This window comes from Osmia lignaria, chromosome 9 (genome assembly GCF_051020975.1).
Source record: "Osmia lignaria lignaria isolate PbOS001 chromosome 9, iyOsmLign1, whole genome shotgun sequence".
NCBI classification, from domain to species: Eukaryota; Metazoa; Arthropoda; class Insecta; order Hymenoptera; family Megachilidae; genus Osmia; species Osmia lignaria.
Window position 1 is genome coordinate 9,293,364 of NC_135040.1, and position 25,037 is coordinate 9,318,400.

The 25,037-nt window shown below is 43.4% G+C and overlaps 1 protein-coding gene and 1 long non-coding RNA gene across 3 annotated transcripts in view; one reads left to right on the forward strand and one right to left on the reverse strand.

Annotated features, from left to right (window-relative positions):
* Positions 1–25,037, forward strand: part of Pdk1 (Phosphoinositide-dependent kinase 1) — a 316,010-nt gene that overhangs the window by 211,345 nt on the left and 79,628 nt on the right. The gene's annotated exons all lie outside the window — the stretch shown is intronic.
* Positions 13,738–14,174, reverse strand: LOC117604011 (uncharacterized). Its single transcript, XR_004581331.2, has 2 exons — positions 14,003–14,174; positions 13,738–13,848 (listed from the first exon to the last, which is right to left on the reverse strand). It is a non-coding gene; the product is annotated as an uncharacterized LOC117604011 (long non-coding RNA).

Here is a 25,037-nt window from a genome sequence, read left to right on the forward strand (position 1 = left end):
AATTCCCTACTGTCCCGATGCTCCCCCATTGGTCGCCGAGGATAATGGAAGTCCGGGATAAGATAATTCCAGCTCCATCAGGAAGCTAATCTCAGGAGGCTTAATCAACGACGAAGGAGGCGCGTCGGGTTGACTTTCCAGCCGGTAAACTTATTCCGCAGGCGTGCCAACTTCAAAAAGGAGCAAGTCTCCCGGTGTAATTACCGAGGAACTGGACGAGACCTGGTCCTCCCTAGGGACACCGCGAGGCAACTCTATCGAACACAGCCAACTGACCAATCCTCTTGTCTTCGAACCGAAGGACCATCTAACTGAATTCCCAACCAGACGAAAGGGAAACTCCGTTTCCCGCCAGATTGTTTTTCCTTTCGCAGAACAATTTACGGGGTCGCGTTCGACGCCATGGCAAAAACTTTGGAAAATTGTGCCACTCGGTGGAGCGATAACGAGACACAGATAAAAGAAGAAGAATGTCTTTTCATTTACTTAATCAGCTGACTACATAGGAACGCTAAGAAACTCCAGAATTTATTTTCTTTCATTTCTTCGAGGAAAATCATCGACTACCAGGATCGATTCACGGATCGTTCTCAATTAATCGATCGAAAAAAGGGTTCGTGTAAATTGGAAAGAAAAGGAAAAGAAGACGTCCTTTCGAACGTTCGAACGTACAAAGACGATGTTTATTTCATTATTCGCTCACCGAAACGGTTACATCAGCACGGAAATTATTGTTTCCGATTCGAAACTTACTACGCAGCTTCGTACGGAATCGCGTAACAGAATTCTTGCGTTCCACAAGAAATTCACTGTTTCGTAAGAGAATTTCCGCTTCAGAGATTGTCCTTGCCGACTATTTCGATCCGTTCTATGCTCAATGTCAATAATTTCATAGAGGCTTGTTGCTCGAAGGACTCCCCGTTACGTGTCAACAAGGGGGTTTCGATTCACAATTCATTTGTTACCCTTGATTCGCGTTTTCCGACAATTTCCACGCAGTTTAATTGTTGCGTAACCACGATCCACCTAACGTTCAATCGTTTTCCTTAGAAACGGTAAATTGCCGGTCGACTTATCACAATTTATGTTAAATAATGAGCGCATTAGATAATCGTTCGCAAACGACGAAATAACATACTCGTAACGCTAAGTAAGTCGCAAAAGGGATTCATTTATGTGTAGGTACCTTGTCCGACATCGTCAAATGGTTACACGCGCATTAAATACACCGTTAGCTTTAATCCGCACCAGGAAAATTTAAACGCCGATAACATTCCATTTATAAACAAAATTATTTATATATTTATTTGCTGGCTATATGTAAAAAACCCGTGTCCTTCGGTATAATTATCGCTGTGAAAGTTCTGATACGGTAACATTTTTATCGGTAATGGCATCCGGGGAAAAGTGCGAAACTGTAAATGAATATTACATGCATCTAAATAAAGGTAAAATATTATTTATTCACTTGTTTATTCGACTGGTTCGAGTCCTTCGGCATAATACCGCAAAATGGTGTGAGAACATTTACATTGATATCGAGCGTTCAAGAAAAAATAAAAAAAGAAACAGCGAAAATCCTTAATTGCGTATTGCAGTCATTAAAACAAAGAAAAAAAATGTTATTTATTTACTTATTTAATCAGTTTCATTCCTTCGGTTTAATTAATATCTACTGTGGGATGGTGTGAAATCATTTCAGTTATTGGAGGAATAATTTTAAAAGAACAGTGTCAAATTTAGAATATGAAAATTGTGGCTCTCTCTATGGTCCGCCATCCGAGGGTTAATATTAAGTGCCCAAGGGTGTAAGATGAGGGTGAAATAAAAATAAATTTCATTTATTTTATTTATTTGACAACATTATCAGATACAGTAACCAAAATGAAAGAGAAATAAACAGACGCGTAGACTCGTGGTTGGTGCATTATTTGATCGAGCAAATTTTTCGCGCGGCACGTGTACAATAAATCGCCGGTACACGAACACGGCTTGTACGCAGTTAATTATATATATTACGTATCATTAGGGCGAAGTTTAATTAACTTCGCGAACCGTGGCGTGCAATAAATGACGCGAAAAAGCCTTGACACGCGGTGCGTGTCATTCAGCCGACCACCGTGTACTCGTTTCCATTAGGCGTTATGCGCAAACAGTTGACCCCGTTTCAGACCCGGCTTGTGTACATTATCTTCAGGAAGCGAGCTGTGAAACGCCGCGCCGGTGTGCTCCTCGAAAATCCCGCGAAAAGTTTACCGGTCAACGTTTTTGTATCGTTTATTTGCCTTCTTTTTTTCAATTACGCTCATTGCTCATATTTCATAGACGCCTCCTAAGGTCCATGGAAACAGCACAAATCTTCAAGATCATTTTCAATTTTATTGGTAATAAAAATAGAACTTGGTACGTTGTTCGTATCGCGTAAATAAATTTTATTAAGATTATGCGAATATTTTAACCATTTGCACTCGAAGGACAAATATCACTCGTCGTTTGATTTTAATGTAAATCGACTCATGTTTCGCGGTTGGAGTTTCTCGAAATTTTCAGTTTTGAGAAAATGAAAATTAACAGGCATTCGTTGTCAGTCAAGTCGTGGCGTGCGAATAATCGAGCTTATTTCACCTGGCACGGTGCGTGCATTATCTTCAGGAAGTGAGCCATAGCGGCGTTGCTTTTCCCCAGATATGTGAACTGGAAGGGTTAGATAACGATATCGTCGATCCCCTGGCCGCTTTTCACCGCGATTATTTCTTATTTTCATGCAGCCCTCGTTCAATATTGATCTCGTTTCCCTTCTTATCGCAGCTTTCGTGGATCATCGAACCGTGTTTTCTGGCAGTCGAGACGCTGTCGTTTAATCTCGAAAACATAAGGAAAAAGAGAAGGCCATGATAGGAAAACGAAAAACTAGCCACGGCGTTTATTTATACTCTCGTGAGTTTTCTAGAGTTTCGTGAGAGCCTTGACGGGGCAGGTAAAATCGAGAAGACGATAACAACGTTTTCGGTCACGTATCGAATTGTTGTTCGCGGCTAATCTTGTTTCGATCGCGAAAGAAAAGAATCGTCGAAAAAGCGAACATACGGCCGGAAAAATGATCGTTGATAGGAAAGAGGCAGTTTTCCAGGTGGCAATTTTTCCGATTAAACGTTAGAAATCCTATTTCCTCGTTTCAAAGATCATTTCATTTGTAACACGGCTTTAGATTCACTCCGGAGCAACGAATTTCCAAAATAAAAGCCTAAATTAGCGTATTTTCATTTTATATTATTAATCATCTTCTATTTTCTTCACGAATCGATTCTAATATTTATCAAATTTATAAACAAAATTCTAATTTGAAATTCCGTGAAATCGCGTACGTTTTCAAGCAGCAGAGCACGTAGAGAATATTTTTTTATTTTCCGGTGTCCAAAAACAGGAAAAAAGGCGAAAGAGAAAGGGAGAGAGAGGGACGGGCACGATGTCGACGGACTTTCCGTCGCTTGATCAAAACTACTCGGCACGGAGTTTTCATTCATCGCTATAAATATGAATGAACAGTGGCGCGCGTGAAACGAGTCGACGACCTTTTTTCGGTTTCCCGCGTGACGTTACGCCGCTATTTATAGCCACTCCTTCCTGTACTGGCTGACGAACGCGAAAAAATTTGTATACATATAAATATATATATATATATACATATGTATACACATACAGCCCAGACGATCTGTCCAAAATGTCCGATGTGAATAATTTCCAACTTTATTATTTTTTTTTTTATACGAATGTATTCAGACGTAAACATTTCATTCGATTTCTGTTCATCTGCACTCTTTGTACCATTTTTAAAATTAAATTTCTGCACATAATGATCGTCGATGTGTACATACAGTGGCTCGGAAAAGTATTCGGACACTCTATAAAACAGAATACCTCATTTAAAATTGGACCAAATGACTTGAGGTTTTTTGAGAAGTTATACAAATTAATTTCATTTAAATAAGGTATTCTGTTTTGATGAGTTCCGAGCAACTGTTTGCGCATAATACCGAGCATGGTAGACTTTCTTAGGAAAAATGACGACGCCCCCCACTTGTCATCCTCCCCCTTTCCCGCATAAACGTCGCCGGAGAACGACAAGTTGAAAATCACCGTCCAGACGATTTCCCCTATCGTTCGCGTGTTTCCCCGAACGCAATTTGTCGTAATAACCGTGTACACGAGAAAAACGATGCGTTCTCATCGAAGTTTTTCAGTGATTACAGCTTACCTAACGTCGCCGCGCGTTTGGCGCCGCCGCGGCGATAAATTCGAATTTTACATAACCGTTTAATAAGCATGGATAATTATACAGCGCTATGGACATTAGGGACATTAGAACGTAGCCTACCACTATCACGACATCTCGTAATCTCGTTCGATTATCAAGCCCAATTAAACGAAACGGAAGATGGATCGTTCCGTGCATTTGCAAGCTACAAGCAGTGTAAACCACGAGCCGCGAATTCGCTTCGTTCGCCTTCCACGTGTCGTATTCGAGCGCGGAAAGGAAGAAAGCGTTTGACGTCTCCACGAAAGTATTCGTTCGTTGGTTGTCGAGCAAGGCAAAACAGTTATGTAACACAGTTACGTAATTAGGATTTGCCCGTAACATTGTTGTTGGCCGGCGTAAACACGCCATTGCATGCAAAACGTTGTCGTCGCTTATGAACGAGCGTAAGTCGCTCGAGGAGATATCTAGAAAATGTTTCATAATCGTCTTGCTTTTTTTTTTATACAGTATTTGTTGTTTGCGATATTGAAAAATCTAGTCTCCCTCGATTATTGACGAATCGATTGCCTAGAGGCGATCAATGACCAGCATGATACGTTAATTAGTGGCTTAATTAATTAAAATTTCAGTTCCGTTTCACCTCTGGCCATTTTAATATCAGTATTCGTCGAATCGTTAAATTTGAAAAATATGGCAATCTTCCAGAGTGATTTTTCGTCCCTTAGAAGTGTTCCTCGATAAATAAAAAGGAAACTGAAAATTTCCTTGAGAATATTTTCGAAAACAATCTCTATTTTTCCTGGAAGTCGGTTCAGTTGGCGTCCGAGGTATTCAGGACGAGCAACCGGCGCATATTTAATCGGTCTGATCGAAGGTAAAGGGAATTCCTTTCGGCCTTCGCTATTACCACCTGGTCGCTAACGTACCTGCGTCCAGGATATCTGCAATATCACTCTCCTATAAATAGCGACTCCTATGGAATTTCTTGTGCGTCACCGCGTGTTATTTACATCGCCGCCAGTCGAATGCAATCGCCTTTCTTCCGAGAAGTCTTAGCGCCATAATCAGCGCTCGGCATAAGCGACGAACCGCGTCAACGCTTTATTATTAGTGGAATTACGATGGATGTTTGTTGCGGCGTGTTTTTCCTTACGATTCATCGTTAACAGGAAGTTCTTTCGATCCAGCTCGTTCAAACCACTCGACACCTTCGTTGTTTTGTGCTCCGTAAATGGATGATGGCATGGATCGTCATAGAATTCTGTGTAACAGAAAGAAGCGGATATGATAAAAATAATCGATTACGTTCATTGGAAATAAAATCACTTCCTGGTAGGATTTTTGGCAAATTTACCGCGACCGATAAAGATATCTTTTTCCATGTTTCCTGTTTACAGATCAATTTCAGCATTTCCGTTTGCTTTTGGCTATCTCTCCCTTTCCTCGATTGATAGTAACTGACCTTACGTAACGTAGGATACGGAGTGAATGCCTGTGAATGGGAGTGGTGAAGGTCGATCTTTTTGTTTGCTCGCAAAGATTAACGTTTATAGGTACGTTTTTATAACATTGCATCAAACTCCGGCTTATAAAATTCAATGATCGTCATAAAAAAAAGAAAAAACTTACCTATTCGGTAAACAACTATTTTAAAACATTACACGCGTCGGATCGAACCGTTTTAATTGTTCATTTCAATTAATTGCAGGAAGTTGATTGAATAAATCTAATACGATGTAACGTTGCTCGCTTCCGTACAACATCGCGTAACGTAATGCAACTGCAGTTTCTAGAAATCAATATCCGCGACGAAAGCTTGCGTTGCTCCTTTATATGTACTTACAAAATATTGCGTCTTTCGAAGATTAATTCTGTGAAATCGACTACTACTCTTTGCTGGAATTCAAGAAGGAAATAATCTTCGTAGAATGCGACGAGAACCGGATGTGCAGCCGTGAATTTAGCGTCTGTGATTCCACGCGGCCACGGGGGATCATAGATTAAAGAACACAGTAGAATCAAGCCCAATTAAACAAGAGCAGCAATCGCACGTCATGGTGCACGGTGGTGTGAAGTGTAGCAATTAAAATAGAATACTTAAAGCAACCTTGCTGTACGCCTGCTTCCGTTATCCGATTGCATATTTCTACGGTGTACTATTCGCAGAAGAGGCGCAACCCGTTTGTATTCACCTGTCAGCGATTCGAGACGTGAAAATCGGTAAGGTTATCGGTCATCGACACGAGTACGGCCTTGTCATCCTAGTTAAACGCAGATATTCAAATGCCTGCGTCTATGTCCCATTCAACATTTCCTCTTTTCTCTGGTAGAACTCGTGAGATTCTTTTGTGGCGAACAAAGAGATCCGCGTTAGGCGTTTTGTAATGCCGTGCTTACGATTGAATTTCAATTTTACCTATCGTGGAATGGGTATACTAGTTTCTAGAGGTGTGCGAGTTATTCGAGTACTCGAATTTCGAGTGAAACAATGATCGGTCGGTCGAGCCGAGTCGAGCGCTTGAATTTGCCGAATTACTCGAAATCGACGAACTGTTTGAAACAAAAGCGAGCTACTCGAATATTCGAGCTGAAAATTCATCTTCAAGTAAATCGAAGTTTTACGACGGTTCGAATTTTCGAGTAGCTCGCTTTTGTTTCAAACAGTTCGTCGATTTCGAGTAATTCGGCAAATTCAAGCGCTGGACTCGGCTCGAACAATCGAAGCGAGTGTAAATTACGAGTACTCGCACAACTCCACTAGTTTCTCTTTTACACTACGCGTTTGTAAGAATGAAATATTTGATAGTATTGAGAAACATTTCGAGTTTCTTTGAATTCTCACCTTATTGCATCGCTATACTGAAAATGAAGAGAGTTCGAATTGTTTGTTTTTTTCAAAACTTTCCAACGTTTCAGTCCGTGATACGAACGGCTCGTGTATCCTCCCCGTAAACAGTATTACGTTCGCGTTAATTACGCCTTTTGACCCGTTTAGCTTTCACCGTGACATAAGCGGCTATCAGCGGCGGGAATTCATTGCCAACGGGTTTAAGCCGCGGGGCCCGCGTTAATGCTGGCAAACGTAGCGCAACGGGTTTCACAATGTTTCGCGAGCCACTCTATTCGCGTTTATACACGCCGAAGTAATTCTCCGTGGCTGACACGAAGGGCTTACGGTGGTGGACAACGCGGCGCGGCGTGCCACGCCAGCTGCTGTCGCGATTCCGACCGGTAGGTAACGCTGTTCCGCCGGAAACGCTATCGTCGAAATTTCGGACGGCTGGACAATCTGTACTCGACCCTTTGATAAGAGATCGTTCAAGTGTTTGCGACTCGCGTTGCGAGCAATCGCACGATTAACGCGTTAATTGTTGCGAAGGGCGAGATGGTTGCGCAAGACTCGAATCGCACCTGAAATCGCGTCGCCGTTGACGTGGCCGATTATTTTTCGTTGCCGTTCGAAAAGGAACCGTTATCCAACGTAACGACACAATGTTACGCGAGTGATATTACATGATCACGCCTCGAAGGAAATACTTTCGCCCATATTTCACGTCCGTTGCCGATAGGTGTGCCACGGACTATTCGCGTTGACGGACACGACAGCTCCGATTATCGTGTTCCCGCCTCGAAAGAGCCCCTGATAACACCGCCGATACACCGTTCGTTGTTGCACGATCTTTCGTAACCGTCAGATACCCACCTGGCCGACTGCTCGAAATTGTTGCTCGATTTTCGATCGATGCTACGCGCTCGGTGAATGTGAGAAATGAAGTGCACTCGATATTCCATTGAACCGTGTAACTTCGAGCTGATGTAATTAATACCTGGAGGAGCTGAAAGTCAAACTCGTTTTTCGATGAAATCATGCCTCGAGAGTTGAACAATATTTTGGTATGCAACTTTATGGTACAAATTACAGCATCTGTGATTAGCTCTGTTAATTATCGCCACTTTACAGTAAAGTGTATACGAGCTAGTGGAATTCTAATGACAAAAAAAAAAAGGTATAAAAACTTGGAAGCGCGTGGCTTACATTACAGATAAAACGTATGTACTGCGACACGCTTCTAACATTAGATTAGCGATTCTAACTTTGTACGTTTGTCTATAATTGATATCTATGCACGCTGTAGACACGTCGAATGGATCTAAGAAAAGTAGTAGGCGCGTGGATACGATCGCTGACCCCGAGGAATTTTCTTCTGACAATCTTTATCTGACGACTTATTAAAATTTTTCAAACTTACCATGAAGCATGGGAACAGCAATTTCTCTTCAGATTTCTGAGAAAGAAATTTTCGAAAGAATTATAGATATTATTTGTCGGTGTCAATAAGTGAAAGCGCGAGTGAAAACAGCAGGGTTAAAGTCGACGTAAGCGAAACTACGATGTATACATTGTCAATAATAGATCCATATTTCATTGAATGTTATTATTGATGATTTCGATGTACGTACTCGTATCTATTCTCGTGCGCGAACTTCAATCTCTACGGACATTGTTTCCTCGTTTCATGCTCCGCAATCGTGTAGAAGAATTGGGGCACGAGTCAGCCTCTCGGTTGAACTTCGAAACTCGAGCAGAACATGAACGACGTATCGTTTGAAAAATGAATTATAACCGGACGGACGGATCGATGGCCGCGTGAACTTCAGACGCCGCTTATCCCGTTCGTGTTTTTCTTCTAACTCGAGCTTTTTCCCCATGACTGTTGACATTCACGCGTGATGCCCCGTTCCGTTTTTCTCTGCCTCGATGACTCGCATTGCGCAACCAATAATCGCGAGCTACGCGTTACTAAACGCGATAATCCTTGCAGTAAACGGCTCGGAATCATTGCGGCCTCGCGTCAGGATACTACGTGTTTATAATTTCCATTCCAGCTCTTTGTTTCGTTCGTCCATTAGAAACTAGATGGTTGACACGTTCACTGCGTTTGTCGCAGACGGTTGTTTTGCATCGTTGTTGCATCATGGATATCAATCGATCGGGGTAAACATCGATTATATCATCGACGATGACCGCAGCCAGTCGTTATTCGAACGTTGTCTCTAGTCGAGCTGATAAGACTTGTAAATATTTTTGAGAATGCTTATTGATCGTCTTTACATCATAGTAATAAATGACATAAAAATGTATCTATTTTAAAACACGAACAACAATGCAAATATTTACACCTTGTTTATAATGACCGTTGTCATATGTTTTTCATTTGTCTTCAAAACAGAGAATTAATTCGTCATCCCGGTCATTGTTAATAGATTGAACGTTACAGTGATAACGGGCATTTTTTGTGGGACGTATTTCAATTCTAATCCAGTGTTTCCCAACCTATTTCGTGCCATGCCTTACCTAAGCCTTTCTAAAATTCTTATGCTCCCTATGTAACATATACATAATTTTTAATAGAATGAAGAATAATGAAGAAACTTAAATGGGTTTTAGGAATAAATCGCTAGGAAATTGTTGAGGAAACACAGTAAGTAAATTTTCAAAACATTTTAATTACTTTATTTTAATTATTTCAATTATTAGTAATTATTTATTACTTATATTTAGTGAGATCCTTGCGCTTGATGCTTGCTGCAAAGTAGGAACTGAGAGTCGCCATACGGTTAACTAAAACTCTGGACGTGTCCATTTTTTAATTGCCACCCTTAGCAATCAAATATGCATGATTTTGGGGCGTGAGCCCCAGGTTGGGAAACACTGCTCTAACTCTTTCACTCATGGCTTATGCCTTCCTTCCTCATATCAAAGCATACTATATAATACTATATAAATGGTTGGTATATTTAAATTCGGTAAATTTTACCGTTTCTAAACATTATCCTCATACGGACGCGTTACACCCCCCTCGAGGACCTCTTTGGAGATATTTTATACCACTGAAAAATCATAATTTTATTTAAAAAAAAGGCTTGCTTAGCAAAGCCTCGATTTTTTTTCAAGAAAAAAATAATTCGTGACTGAAAGGGTGAATTATTAAGAATAGAAATAGTTAAAATTTCAAGCTTTCTATTTGAATTCTATTTGTAATCTGCGTAGCCGGTCACCGGTGAACCCCCATGGCGTTCAACGTGTTAAAAATTCTATTTTAAATTAGCACAATAGCGATATAGTAATTAAGATACAATTTTGGTGTAGAAACTTTGAAAAAGTTGATATCAAGAGCATATTGATAGGTTTGGTTTCGTTTATTAAAAGGTGGCCACCGCTTGAACAACTGGCGTAATCATCGATGGAATGCCTGCGATTCGACCAATATTACACAATACAGCTTAACTGTACTAGCCCGCGGCGTTTCCGAACCATAAATGAGAAATTCTTGTCCACGTTTCGCATTCTCTGCAAAGTAGTGCGGCAAACATCAACGTCCCACTGTAATATTTCAACGATCGTCCCCGTTCTAACGGAACCCGGGACATTCGTGGGCCTCGTTTACCTTTTTTCTCTTTACCGTTCCAATGCCACGCACTCTGTGCACTCGTGTTGCTTCCGTGACTCTGAAAGTTTTGACAACGAATAGCCACTTAATTATGTCAAGTGTAATCATAGATGTAATTAGGATTTTTTCCAGACCAGGTGCCAGCTTTGTAAACAGGTGTTAGAATTTCCAAATTTTAGAATCACTGAATAATGAGAGGAACAGCAAGAGAGAAATAGAAATGAAGGTACCAGTCGGTAGAGCGACTGTCGGTGCAAATTGTCCCAGCGTGTCGAAAGTTTACGGTGAATTATTGCGTCGCAATATCTAGACGGGGGTCTGGTTCGCCGACTATCTGGCCTACTTCCATGTTTTTACTGGCTGATTCGGAGCGGTTTGCACGTACCTACATGGCCGTGTCGTCGTGGTCGTCGGCGTCGTTTGCTGGAGGTCGAGCTTGCCTCGTCGTTGCCAGCGATCCGCGTACCTTCACGTAAATAATCGGGATCCCCGGTTAGCTAGCCTAGCTAAGCACGTAGGGACGGTTGCGTATCGAAATGCAGGTAAGGCCATTGCGAGTCGGCCGTTTTCTTGGCGCTTATTCCGCGAACCGCTTCTCGAGTCGACGATCGAAATAGCCGAGAGAAAGCCGTTTCTCTTATCGAAATCGTTCGATCGACGAATCATCGTCTACTTGGCGGTTACGAAAGGGGATGAAAGGGGGTGAATCGGTGATCATACTTAAATCCTCGTTAATCGCGAGGGAAATAAAAATTTTCCAGGGCAATTTTTCGCGGGAAAACGTTTAAGCGCGCCGTTATCGGGGCGAGCAGCTGTTTGCTCGAGCCGTGGCTTCGATTTCCCTCGGATCGCGTTCCCGCGAACGCGAACAAAAATTTATGGGTTTGCTGTCGGTCGAGCATTCTTACGCGGTCAGAGGATAAATTACGACGTGTCTGTTGGCACTGCTCGGCTCCCTTTGATACGATGCCATGTTGAAAGCAACGTGGCGCCAAGCCGATGATCAATTAAATTTAATTAACATGAACGGACCTCGGATTTCGCGACGACAAAGGGATCGCTGAATTTTCGATTCGTCACCGATTAATTGGCCGTGATTGCGCAGTAAGTTCCAATTCTTTGGTTCGCCATGGGGACGCGGTACCGGTACCGGAAGCATTATCGAAGAACGCTCGACGCGAATAAGATAACATAGGTACCTCGAAGAGGTGAGAAATCGTTAAAGGAGAATGCAAATTCAGTGATTCGATGGTCGACTACGATCTCGGTTTAATTTCTCTCCCACGCGCCGAAAATCTTTGCCGACTTTCTCTTACCCGGTCGAGCGTGTATAATCACAATGGAACGCTGGATCGTGTTAACCCTTTGACTATTATCAGTTTACAGCGATATTTACATGCTTCACGAGCCTGATTTTTTATTTTTTATAAATGTTAATCGATAACCCGTTAACAGCCTCTCGATTCGTAAGCATCGTTATTGGTTTCAATTTCCAGATTCGCTGGAAAATCGTCGTGCCACGCGCTTCATTCAATTTATTCGAACACGTGGCGCGACTGAGAATGGGAAATTCGTTGGAAAAGCACGGGGAAAGGCGACGGAGCGCGGAAAAGCAACGAAATTATCCGAGGATTACGTAACGCGCGTCGCAACTTTGCACGAAACTGGAAAATTGTCTGGGGGAATCGCGAGGAAAAGCGTTCAAGGTTCCCTTTCGTCGATCCGAGCGACATTTTAACCCAGTTTCGTGTTGTTTCGTTTCCATCAACTCTCGACGCGATTTTCATGCGCTTGTTGGAAATAATATACAAACAGACAGAGGAGAAACGTTAAACTTTATATTTGAACGATTTCGTTGAAGTTGACCATAGTGAAATAATGGTGGAAATCAGCACGAGGAGGAATGGAATGGTAAGAACGATCGATCTGTTGCGAACAAGGTTAGGATCGGTGTAAAACGATGCATCTATCTAAACAGTTCCCTTAAAATACACTATCGATCGTGAACTAACTGCGCACTAGCCTCGCGACGTAACACTCTGGCAATCTGATTGCCCCGCTAATGGGTCGGACGGTTCTTCGGGAAGCCGCAGAAGGCAATTGACGCGTGTAAACAACAGATCGCGACGCAACGATTCGACGAATTCCAGCAGTGAGAAACGACAGTGTAGTTTAACTGCTAATTACCGGTACCAACACGATCCTCGTCTCGATTTACTTGATATTCCCCGGGGGATTCACGGTAGCCAATTTCCTGCATCAAGCTGCTCGGCTATCCCGCGAGAAACTGCAGAGAAAATAACGCTAGACCAAGCTACGTATTTGTATTGTTTATTTAAATAACGAGGATTGCTGATACAATGTATAATTTAGAGTTGGGTAATATTAAATAACGTTCTGTGGTTACTGTGGAACTCTGCGCCGATGGGGTTAATTGAAGAATTATAAAAAGAAAATTGCAAAAGTTAACATTAGTTAAACGTCGTGATGGGGCAAACTGAAATGTTAAATTGAATAATTAAACGTTCGTGTCTTTAATCATTCTAATTTCCAAAGTTGCGTCACCATGGCAATCAACGTGTTAAGCAAGTGCTAATGAACGTTGCTTTTCTTTCCTTTCGTCGGTGGTCTTGACTTTTTGACTAATGCGACCGTACCAAATGGTATTAGCTGTTTCCGGATTTACTAATCTACCTATCCTCTTGATCGCTCGTGTCTCAATGAGAATCAGCTTCAGCAACCAAGTTCATTAACCTTTACAGCATTTCGTTCTAACAAAGATCATCAGTCTTCTGAAATGACTTCTTTTTTTTTTGCTTTTCCGTACCAAATTATCTACGTATACTCTTTCTATACATGCGTACAAAGAAGAAAGAAAAAAGGAGAGGGTCAAAATTGTGAGGCCCTTAATTAATCATAAGGGAATGGTAACTTTATTTCACCTTAGATTGCGCAGTTTTCTTTTTCTTTTTCTTTTACTTCCCCGACACAAATGAACAAGCATTGTATTAAAAAGTTCAATTATAATATCATTAATGATCCCTGTTGATCTTGAATTTATTTTTGAACAATCGGATGGAAGAATGAAATTGGGGCTCTCGCCATGGTCCGTCGTCCGGGAGTTAATTATTCTCCAGACTGTAAAGAGAAAGGCAGAGAATGAAATTGGGTACCAAATAATAATTTAAAAAAGAGTAGTTTTCAAAAATGAAGCAACTCAACTTTTGAAGCAACCGATAGAATGTCGGACGGCAAAAGCACCCAGTTTATGTAATGTCGTGGATATACATACGTGGACGCGTTCGTGTGCGATGGTGTAGGAGCACGGTCACACTCGCAGCGACACGCTTCGCTCGGCGTTCACTCGCCTAGCTGTGCACACCGACACAGACGTCGCGGTCTCGCGCACGCGAGCTCGTGTCGCGAGAACTGCGCCGCGACCTACTTGTCTAGGCCACTGTGTCTACGTTTCTATACGCGGCTTATGTTTTGTGTGAAATTCGCGTCCGTCCCGAGCGATGCGGAATTGCACGCTCGCTCGCTCGCTCGCTCGCCTGGACTCGTGCACTTTCCTGAAAGATTCCAGGGAACCGTCGATCCTCGACGAGACGGATATATGCATACGTCATCCTTAGGTATCACCTGCCACTATCCTACCTTTTTGTTTTTAACCCCTTGCCCTACAACATTGTGTCGCAATCGTGACGCAATTTACAGTTCAAATCTGTTAAATTTGCTTGGATTTTGAATTTAATTCTAATTCTAATTTGCTCGATCAGGGATCGTTGAATGTTATATAGGCATGATATTTCATTTCTCTTTATTTGTTTCAAAATTCAAGCAATAAGCAGTTAGCTCTGTCTGACGCAACTATCGAAAAAATCATAGGCGAAGGGGTTAATCATCGATTACCTATTATAACAAATGAACGAGTTCAATTATCCCGTCATCTTTGAAGAATTCCTTCAATTTCATCATACGACAGATGATTTCCAACAACCGTTCAAATCATCATTAGAAAACTCATCTCATCCGAGTCGTCTAGTCCGTTCAATCTACTAAAGTTCCGACGATCGTTCTCGTCATCGTCGTGCAAATGCTCGTACGTTTCCCTAAACGTTTCTTCTACTCCGTACTTTCCTCGATCAAGAAATTAGTCCGGCAAGAATCGTTTGACCAAACTTTCCAGCAGAGATATCGAGAGCACGAAGAGACCCGGATATTTACAGTCGAACGAATGTATACGAGGAAAAGTGGTGGCGATAGGAGAGCTACGTCTAGACTAAGGACGATCCAATACGAACAATCGGCGTCGTGAGAAGATCTCGACCTGGCGGACATCGTCGTGACAGTCGGTTTGCTGTTTTGAAAGTAAATTACCCTTAAATAACCAGCCCCCTGAAATGCCTGCGCGTCTCATCAGACCTCTTCTTCGAAGCGGATATACCGGTCTCGTGCATACGACTTTGTCCTACTAAATATCTAACGATTAACCATTCTACTTTTCTTCCTATCAACGTGTAATCTACTTCAATCTAATTTGCAAAGTATCAAAGGGTTAATCGTCACGCCAGACGATTCAGTTTCACAAGAAAAGGCCAGGTAACTGGGTCAATTTAAAAACCACAACAGCTTCATCGCGATCGGATCGTATCGCAAAAGCATCAACAGTACCGCATTTGATCGATCTGTAAAAGTCATGGAAACAATGTCCGCGCAGCTAAGCGAATTCCCGTAAGGTCGCCGAGGCATACCTAGACCGGAAGACGAGCACGTTCCGATCGCGTGGCGTTCCTTTATTCAGTCCCCGTGTAAAAGGTGACTGGCCATCGAGCTCCGTCTAAACAATTAACTACAGTTACGAGCACGCCGGATTCCAAGGAATCTGGAACGCGACTGTAAAAAGTAAAGTAAGCGGTGTTTCTCTCTCCTCGTCCAGTCTCCTTTCCCCGATCCTCCTCCCTTTCTCTTGCTATCCCTGTCCCTACCACGGCAACCATCTAACGGCCACGTTGGTGTCCACGATGGGAGCCTTCTTTAATGAAGAAATTATTTTCAATTATCTTACATCAGTATTTATTATATTCCCGAAGGCAGCCATTATCAACCCCTCAGGAAATCACCTGGATACAGATCGAAGGGTGTACCAGAAAGTCATCCGAAGGAACCAGACGCGTCTCTCCCAATTTCCTAAAACTGCCAAAAGATGGATGAAAGAATGAAGGAGGGAGGGAGAGAGAGAAAGGGAGGGTCGGTCGTTGACGACTACCCTCGTGTTCCGGTGTCTTTCGGCAGTGGGTCGAGTGGAGCGTTGGTCGCGACCCGATCCCCGATGCCTCGATCCGCGAGGCCGCGCTTAGGGACAGTGGGTCAAGTAGGTCGTTCCCGCAACGCTCAGACGGCCGACAGGCGCGCGTTGTGGAGGTTACGTAACCCCTCGGAGGGAGAAAGTCTCCCCTCCTGCTCCCGTCACCGCGGCGTCCTTCCAACGTATCCCCGGTCGAACCGTTTGCCACCTCTACAACCACGATCTGCGACTTGCCGCGATCTCTGTTTACAAACAAATCCTCCCACCCACCTTTACAGCACACGATCGTCCCGCCAACAGCGCCGCCTGGATCCCCCTGAATCGACCATCGTCGACCTGCTCGACGTAGACACCGTGTTTCCAGCACACCAGACTGCATTGCGCAAAATTGCGCCACCACCGGTTCGGATAATCTTGCTTCCTGGACCCCGCTTCCGGGACGATCCTCCAGGTAATATCTTTGAAAGAGTCGTTTAACATTTGGGGGATGAAAAGTAAGAAAAAGAAATTTGATAAAACTACCCTCCTTCGTTAATGACCATTATCCTCTCGACACCATGTATCACAGGGGTAGGATTATATCAAAGGAAGGGAATTTTAGTCTAGCAGAGGCTCGTAGTCGGATATTTGACGTCGTCAGAGCGAGAATATTTGCTCGCACCACTCAATATTTGTCCCGGCGAGTAATTCCGAAAGTAGCCAGTTACTACTATTTCTCATTACGAGAAGAGAGACTCGTCGTGGCTTTTTGATTTCGCTTTTCCAGTATACCTTTCGACACAATGATTGCCCTACGTGAGACGATTGCGAGAGCAGAAACTTTAGCGAGCAAACTGCTTTCTTTCCTCGCGACGCGTTCCACGAAATCGACGAATCGAGGTGAATCGTCGATGGAAACCTTTTAACGCTACACCTCCGCGTCTAGTCTGGTAAACAATGACACGACTTTAATTTTATGTAATCTCGACCTCGACTAACGTGTCGCGATTTTTTTATCTTTTTTTATTTTTTTATTTTTCGATGGATGCAGGTCGCTCGCGAATCGTGTTCGTCCGACAGGAAAAATTAGAGAACTCGTTCGAGCGTGACCCATTTGATCCGTTTCATCGGAGCGCACTCGGCGCAATTCGGGTCGCCACGCTCGACCACTGCACTCGACCCACTCGACATCCGAACGAGCCACATCCGGTCTCTGTCGCGAATCCTTAAATAAACGCGGAGGTCATTAAAAATGATCCTATAAAACGTAAGTGTCTTGGAGGAACAATTTAAATTGACAACTGAGACGAAACCATAGGGGGTTGAAATCAGCTGCAAGTGCATTCGAAAATTCGGTTACCGGAACTTAACTCGTGAGTCGAAACTGAATTCGACTTTAGCTAAGATGATATTCTAATTTATGACAGAGATACGCAAGTCTAATTGGAAGTGATGCGTTTCGATAAACGCAAAATTTTCAAATGACTCATTTCGTCCATGAACGAACGTAGCCGGTTGAAAGCGGGTCGCCACGAGCGACTACTGCACTCGACCCACTCGAAGAGAGGCCGGAACGAGTCGTGTCCGGTCTCGATGTTAGTAATCCGTAAATAGACGGAGGTCGTTGCCAAACTGTTGCTAGTAGGTAAATTAAAGACGGTACCGACGAGCAACGCGGAACCAGAATAGTCGAACGGTAATTACTACTCCGACGAATTATGTCTACGTTGTTTTACGTTTTATTTCCACGTTACGAGAAACAAGTACCTTGGTTTCTAGTTTTCGAATCTGCTACGCGAGTGTCTAGGTAAAATTTGTCTAAGCCTGAAGATATATGACCTTCTCCATTTTGCTTACTTTCTTCCTTGTCAGAAATAAATAAATTGCTACCGGTTATTCTATATTTTACACTAAAGGTTTCAGTTGGAATTATTTAGATAGGTTGTAAAAGTACCACTTCTTTGTTTTTCTTTTTATTCGATCGTAAATCGGTCGTACGTTACTTTTAGCGCTTGCTTAAACAAAGAAACGTGATGGCCGTTCAATTTGTTCAACGTCTCGACGAAGATTTATCGAGCACTCCTTCCTTCTTTTTCTTTCTGTTCATGTTCAGAGGCCAGCCCAAAACCGTGTTTGCTTTTCTACCGCAGACAGCCACGAACGACCTATTTCGACCGGTAAATCCGCAAAAATAGCCGCGATGCATTGCCAAATTCGTAGGTCGAATATATCGCGAGGAAAAAGAGCGAAGGTGGCCAGGAGGGTAATTTCGAAAAATCGCGAAATTTCGTCCAAATAACGTCGTAACTTCGGCGACCCGAATACCCCCTCGGCGATTGCAAACATGCCTGTTTACGACACTTTTTTCCAACCTCGAAGCGGAGGCTCGATAGTTTCCAACCGCGATCGTATCGAAAACATCTTCTACCCTCGATTCTAGCGGAATAATCGAAGCTTGAATATTTTCAAAATAAACATTCAACATTTTATTGGAATATGTTTAAAACTTGGTTAAAACTAACGATAATCACGGTGGTGCGAGTCGGTTCGGGTCAAACTTATCCACATAGAGAGGCCAGAATAATTTGCCAGAAATAGTAGTCGCATCGGTCAGACACGGGCCGGGTATCTGATCATTTCGGGAACGACCTACTGCCCTTAAGCGCGCAGACCGACGCGCCTCTACGATCTACGCGGCTGAAAATCGAAAATTTCAAATAAATAAACGAAGGACGGAAAATAACTTAGCATATATGTATAAATCGCTTTTTATTTCAACAAAGTCAACATATTGAAATGTTGTGCTAAGAGGAATCACTACAAGTCATGTTTAATTATCACGTATAAATTATAATAACAAAATACCAAGAATAATTATTGACACGATTTAAAGGAAATTTCTTCAGTTTTATTGACGCAGAAAAAATCACAAGAATGTTGGTATGAAACTAGATGAACTCGTTACGAGTGTTTTAATTGAACTTAAGAAAAATCAGGAAACTGTGGAAACCGGGTGGCTGTGTTGTCAGAACGGTGTGTAGTGACGTGAAACTTTGTACATGTTGCGTCAGGAATGAAAGTTGACCCGCGAAATGTCGTAGCCCGAGTAAAGAGCATTAACAGTAATTAAAATATTTGAGAGAATCGCTTGTGGATTGATATAGCAAAGAAAAATTATGTTATTTCAACAAAAGTAGCTCCCGTAAAACCGCTTCGAACACGGTGAAAACACACATGATCACGGAGGATGAGGGTAATTTCCCAGTTTCCCGTGCACAACGTTATACAACGTAATCAGCGAGGAACGGAACGGAAGCCGCGTTCCTGGGAAGTCACGTGCTCGGCTGGTCCTACGACCTCGCTTCGATACTTCTCACGATGTCGCGGAAGTTCTTTCAGACCAGGTTGGTAGTTTCTCGGTTCGAGAAGCCTGCGAGCCAAGGATGGTCGTCGGTTCACCTTGACCCGGGTCAACGAACACCGTCTATCGAACGTTCTATTGTCGCGGGCACCTAACCTTCCCCTCTTTCTTTCCTTTGTTTTGGAATATCTGGATCGCGGACGAACGACACCGCGTGTGATTACGCGTCGGAGCGGGTTCACACGTTCGCTGACGCGATCAACGCTTCTGGTTGGCGATATGTGAACGGCATAGTTTTTAGAAAGTGACGCGTTCCCGCGTTTCTAGTAATTGGGCCTAACGATTCAGGTAAAATTCGGCCCTCGAAAAAAGAGAAAAGCTTTCCGCTTGTTAACCGGTTAACACGGACTGACCTGAAATGGTCGAAAAAAAGATTCAAGAAAATGTTATATTATGAACATTATAGAAGAGGGAAGAAAAAGGCGTTTCGTCTCGGGGATCGTCTGTCAGACTCGTCAGTGGGGTTCAGACACCTATCATACCGGAATTCAGAACTTCTATATTCGAACTGCATGCCTGGCGACCGCCAGCGAGAACAACACTGTCACTGATCATCTCGCCGCCACATAGCGGTTCCCGGCCCGAACTAAAGGCGTCCGGGGAGACGAAACCCTCTCTTCCCCTCCGTTAAACGCCTACAACATTGATATTGAGTTATATCGCATCCATCATCTGAAACACCATAGAAAGTCGTTCTTCATGGTACTCGTCAACGCGGGAAAATCATACGCTATAAAATCGTCCGTGAGAGTAGAAATCTAACTCGAATCTCCTCGAAACTATGAGACTATTGAGAACGCGTTGCGTTCCTTTCAAAGAACGACTCAAATTAGGAAAGTTGACGGTTGAAAAAGCGCGGCAGATACGCTGTTTGAAGGAGCAATTAACGAAAGAAGTCGAAAATGCAGTTAGAATTGAAAGAAACGAATGGGAGATCGTTCTGCGTACGGTTGGAGGTAAGAAGGAATTTCGCGATGATAATTTCATACGATCCTGCAGACACAATGAGAGTGCGCGACGACGATCGCGGGCTTCCTGTTTACAAGGAAAACGGGAATCAGCTAACGTTCGTATCGCGAACGTGCCGCTATTCGCATGCCACCGCGCCGCGCCGATTCGAGCGTGTTGGCTCGCCTCTGTGAATCGTCGTCGCGCGGCACAAAGCCTGTCCCAGGCTGTGGCTTCATTCACGCCCGTTCGAGGAAAGGCGACGCAGGTAAGCTCGCGATGCTAACGGCAGACGTGCGCGTGTTTATATTCCCTCGTCGACGTTTAGCCGAGACTTATTTATATGGCTTTGCCACGTAGGAGCACCGGTGCGAGCCTGTTTCCTCGTAGACGCGCGAACGCGCGGACGCAAGCCTGACTTTTCTGCTCGATGAGTATCGAGTAGAAATGATATTTTATTATAAAATTGGAAATGATATATCGGTTCTGCGTCCACACTGCACGGCGAGGAATGCCATCAGCCAGCGATTGATTTTTGCCTCTTCCTAGATCTCGCTCTTATCGCGCGTTTCCGGAAATCATTCGTCGTCGGCCTGGCCGATATTTATTTATACAGCGATTCTCGGTCAACGGCGATGTTAAGCGAACGTGGTGCCAGGTTTACGTCTTACAAACGATACACGTACTTACACTTCCAATCGCTACAAAATAGAAGACGAAGAAAATTTTCATTTTAATTGCACGGAGCTCGTCAATAATGCGGTATCTTTAGCCGGTTCGAATGATTCATCGGGACTTTTGTTTATTGTTTACGCCGCAGATTCCGCCACGGCTGTTGAGTAACTTTTCCGCCGGATCGGGAGCAGTCAACGTCCGCTACAACCGTTACTCCGCAACATTTCGATGTTAATAGATTCTTTTTTTATTTCTAAATTTCTCGGCTGTATGCAAATTGTAAACTGTCGGTAGAAATTTCTGTATAATAGTTTATAGGGCATGGATCGTGCGACGTAGAAACGACGAATGTATCGCACGCTAATAAACGCTAACCAGCCACCGTTTATTACTAGGTCACACGTTTCTCTGTCGAATCCTAGTTCGAGCTTGTACCGTCTGCGATCTATTAATAGACGTTTTTATCACTGGCCATTGTGAACCGCGACGAGGCTCGTAAACAACGTCTCTATATTTACCTAGCTGCTCTCGCGTACAGGTGTGCACGTCGGCTGCATACCTGGACGGAACGTTTAAAGGTGCGTGCACACGCGCGTCGAGCGTAGTAAACAAGGTCCGTGGAAGCCACGAGAACAGCTGATTCAGATTCCGTGGGCGCGAGGCCACCCTCTAGGTCATCGGCTAACGAGACGCGCATCAGATTTTATGGAACTATAACTACGAAACTAGCCACGTTTCCAGAGGAATTAATGGTAGTTGAATGTTCGAGGAATACGGCGCGAAAATGAGTATAAAGAAACGAGGGGTGGGAAACGGATTTTGCACGGTGTTACGATAAGGGTGGAACTTTTGCTATTTATCAGGGACACCGTGTTTATTGCCTCCGCTCGTGTTACCTTAATTTTCTACGAAACGTCAGAAGGAAAGGTAAAAAAAAAGTTCAGCGGAGTTTATTTTAACCGAGGTGAGGAAGGAAAACACGGTTCGATTTAGAATTCGCCGTGGGATGCCACGAAAAACGTCCGTCGAGGAAATCCTAGCGAGGATAAGCCCTTAATTACGAGCGCTTTTCGCGGCTAAGGAATAAACAAATACGCCACGAGAAAGTTGCGAGTGTTGGCAAAGGAACACGCGCACCTGTCCGTGACTGCACACCAGCACTCGAGGTCGTAAACAACGCGAGATGGAAACGCCGTGCCACTTATTCGAATTCCTCTCGCGGCATCCTCTGTTTATTGCGAGTGACGGCCGGAAGGACAGGTCGGAGCAACGTTTTCTTTATCATGCTCCACTATCGATCACGTTTTCTTCTTTTCTTTTTTTCTTCTTAACAAGAGCTGCATCAAATGAGCTACTGTAAAATACAGTATTTTTAGGTACCCTACAAATTTTATTTAATTTCACCAAAATCTAATATTGCACAATTTTGATATTGTTTTCCTGCTAGAAGGTTTTTCCGCCAGAAAACAAGGTTAAACTACACGATTTACTATCGTTTTTAGTCGCGACGGTTCAAAGTACGTTCGCGTGGCACGCGCCCACGCGCGTGTTCTGCCCGTCCCCGAAAACATTCTCGTTTCACAAACGACTTTCCTCGTTTTCATTACGATTCGCTTGGATCTCGATTAAAAAAAGAGACTAACGACAAGAAGTTATTAACGATGACGGGCCAACGTTTCAACGATTATGTAAAAAGACGCAGCGTAATGCGCGTGTTGCGTGACTCGTTGAAAAGAAAAAAAAATAGGGATGGAACGGATACGACACTTGACGCTTTTATCATCGCGATGATGCGTAGACGCGCAATAGGCGAGGATCAGCACGCGTTCGTCGTTAGATAAACCGTAATTGCGCGAGTATAAATGCATGTCATTGTTAGCACATGATACAAGTTACACGGTAGTAAATCGTGCGATATCTAACGCTCGTCGCCATCGGAAAAACGCTTAATCTATCGTCACTGGCGACCGTCAACGTTTGCTTCAGCGTGTACACATTGCGCACGGGGATACCCGCACCTGTTCTCAAAACTGTCCTCCAACAATCGCATACGTCGATTCTATTTCTCGCTTCGAAACAACAAGGACGATGATCGGTGAAAATACATTGCCCCCTCTGCGAAATCTAGAAAAAATTCCACTTGTTACGAATATTGTTGTGTCTGGTTTAATTGTTCGAAGTTGACCATCAAGTTGGTGGACTTTAACAGGAAACGGCGAACGCATAAAAAGAGCAACGATCATCGGGGCGGGCAAGCGTCACGATCACGCAGCGTGCACGCTATCGCCGTGCCGGCGAAAGAACAGGCACGGAACGTCGACACCGATGGGAAATAACAATGCAATAACAACAACAAACAACGAGGGCAAGTTAGCGATGACGCGACGGTCCCGGTTGAAAGTCCAAATCTCGACGGCGAGCGCGGTTTTCCGGCAACACCAATGACTAAGGTCGGCCGAGCAACTGCGGAATTGCTTTCCGCGAAATACCGGAATGGAAACGACACGATTATCGGTGACCAATATTTGATTTTCTTTACGGAATCCGACAGCCTCGACTTCGCGAAACTTTGCGTTCTACACCGTCTACCGAGAACAATATCCTCCTTGCCAGTATTTTCTAGCTTCTTCTTTTTTCTTCTTCGTCGCTTTTCACGATCACGACTTTTCGCCGTGATACTCTTGATAATCGCGTGACGAGAAGAGGAATTAACGTGTTAAACTGGCAAATAACTCGTTCGGTTTATGAATTTACTAGGAAATTTCGCGGAGAGTAGTCATTTTCTCGGGCAGCTTCGAAGCGAATAATCTTATCTTTTTTCGAAATGCACACGGTATCGATTCTCTTCCAAGTAAGTAACCCGGAATCAACAAAATGTTTATAAAACACGTATTTTTACCGAACGTCGATTATCAGAATTTCTCTTTCTTTTCCTCGTGAGACCTATAAATATTTACAGTTGTCTTACGAAAGTATTCGAAACTGTTGACGAACGAAATTACACGCGTTGCGCTCGAATTTCACGTTTCGTAAGTGTTAGTCGTAAAGTTAATTACTATTATTTAGAGGCTTTCGTGGGTCCACGTGTCTCCCGATAAGCGGGTGTTTATTGCCCAGGGTTTTCGCTAATTCGTGTCATCGAGATGATCTCATCACATGGTACACATCGTGACAACTATTACGTTTTAACCGTTTAATTGTTCGAACCGTTGCAACGGGCGCCGCGAGGCCTGTTGCACGTAACAAAACGTCGGTCAGAGTCTCGGGAACGCGACATTCCTCAAAGTTCATGGACGTGCTCTTCACGTGAGAACGTAACGTTTCTGATGAGAATACTTTAACCGTGAATAACACTAACGCGTCAGAAATTTATTAACGCGTTAATTACTATTCGTGGTAATTTGTAATCAGTGTCAGAAATTTGACACTGAATAATTAGGATGATCTACCCCTTCGAAATGACTTTAAATTAAAAATTATAGGAGTGAGCGACTCGGTTCGACTCGGTTCGGTTCAGGTATGATTTGATCCGATTCGATATTTTCAGGTTCTGGCACACCTCTGGAGGATTGTTAATCTAAGTTAACAAAGTGTTGGTATTCTTGATAATCTTAGCGTGCAAATATAAATGGACAGGGTGAGGGTAAATCAGGAAATGGATGGTATCGAGTAACGAACGCGAGGGTAAATAATCGAAGCATCGATGTCCTCTCGTTGTTCCCGGAAGCTTATCTGCCTAACGGCGATTGGTCGTCGCGCGAACGTGCGTAACGTGCGAAACGAGTTTGCACCTTTTGCACGAGGTTTTTCCCCGGGCTCGCTGAGAATTCCAGGTAATTGGTCGCAAAGTCCAGTTCGCGCCAGATAATCCCGTCTTCTTCAACCAGATTTCTCGACATCTGCCACGGCAAAACAAATTTACACGAAAACACAATGGAGGTTTAAAAAAAGAACAAGGATAAAGAAACTTTTCTCGATGTTTACGATAATCTTTTG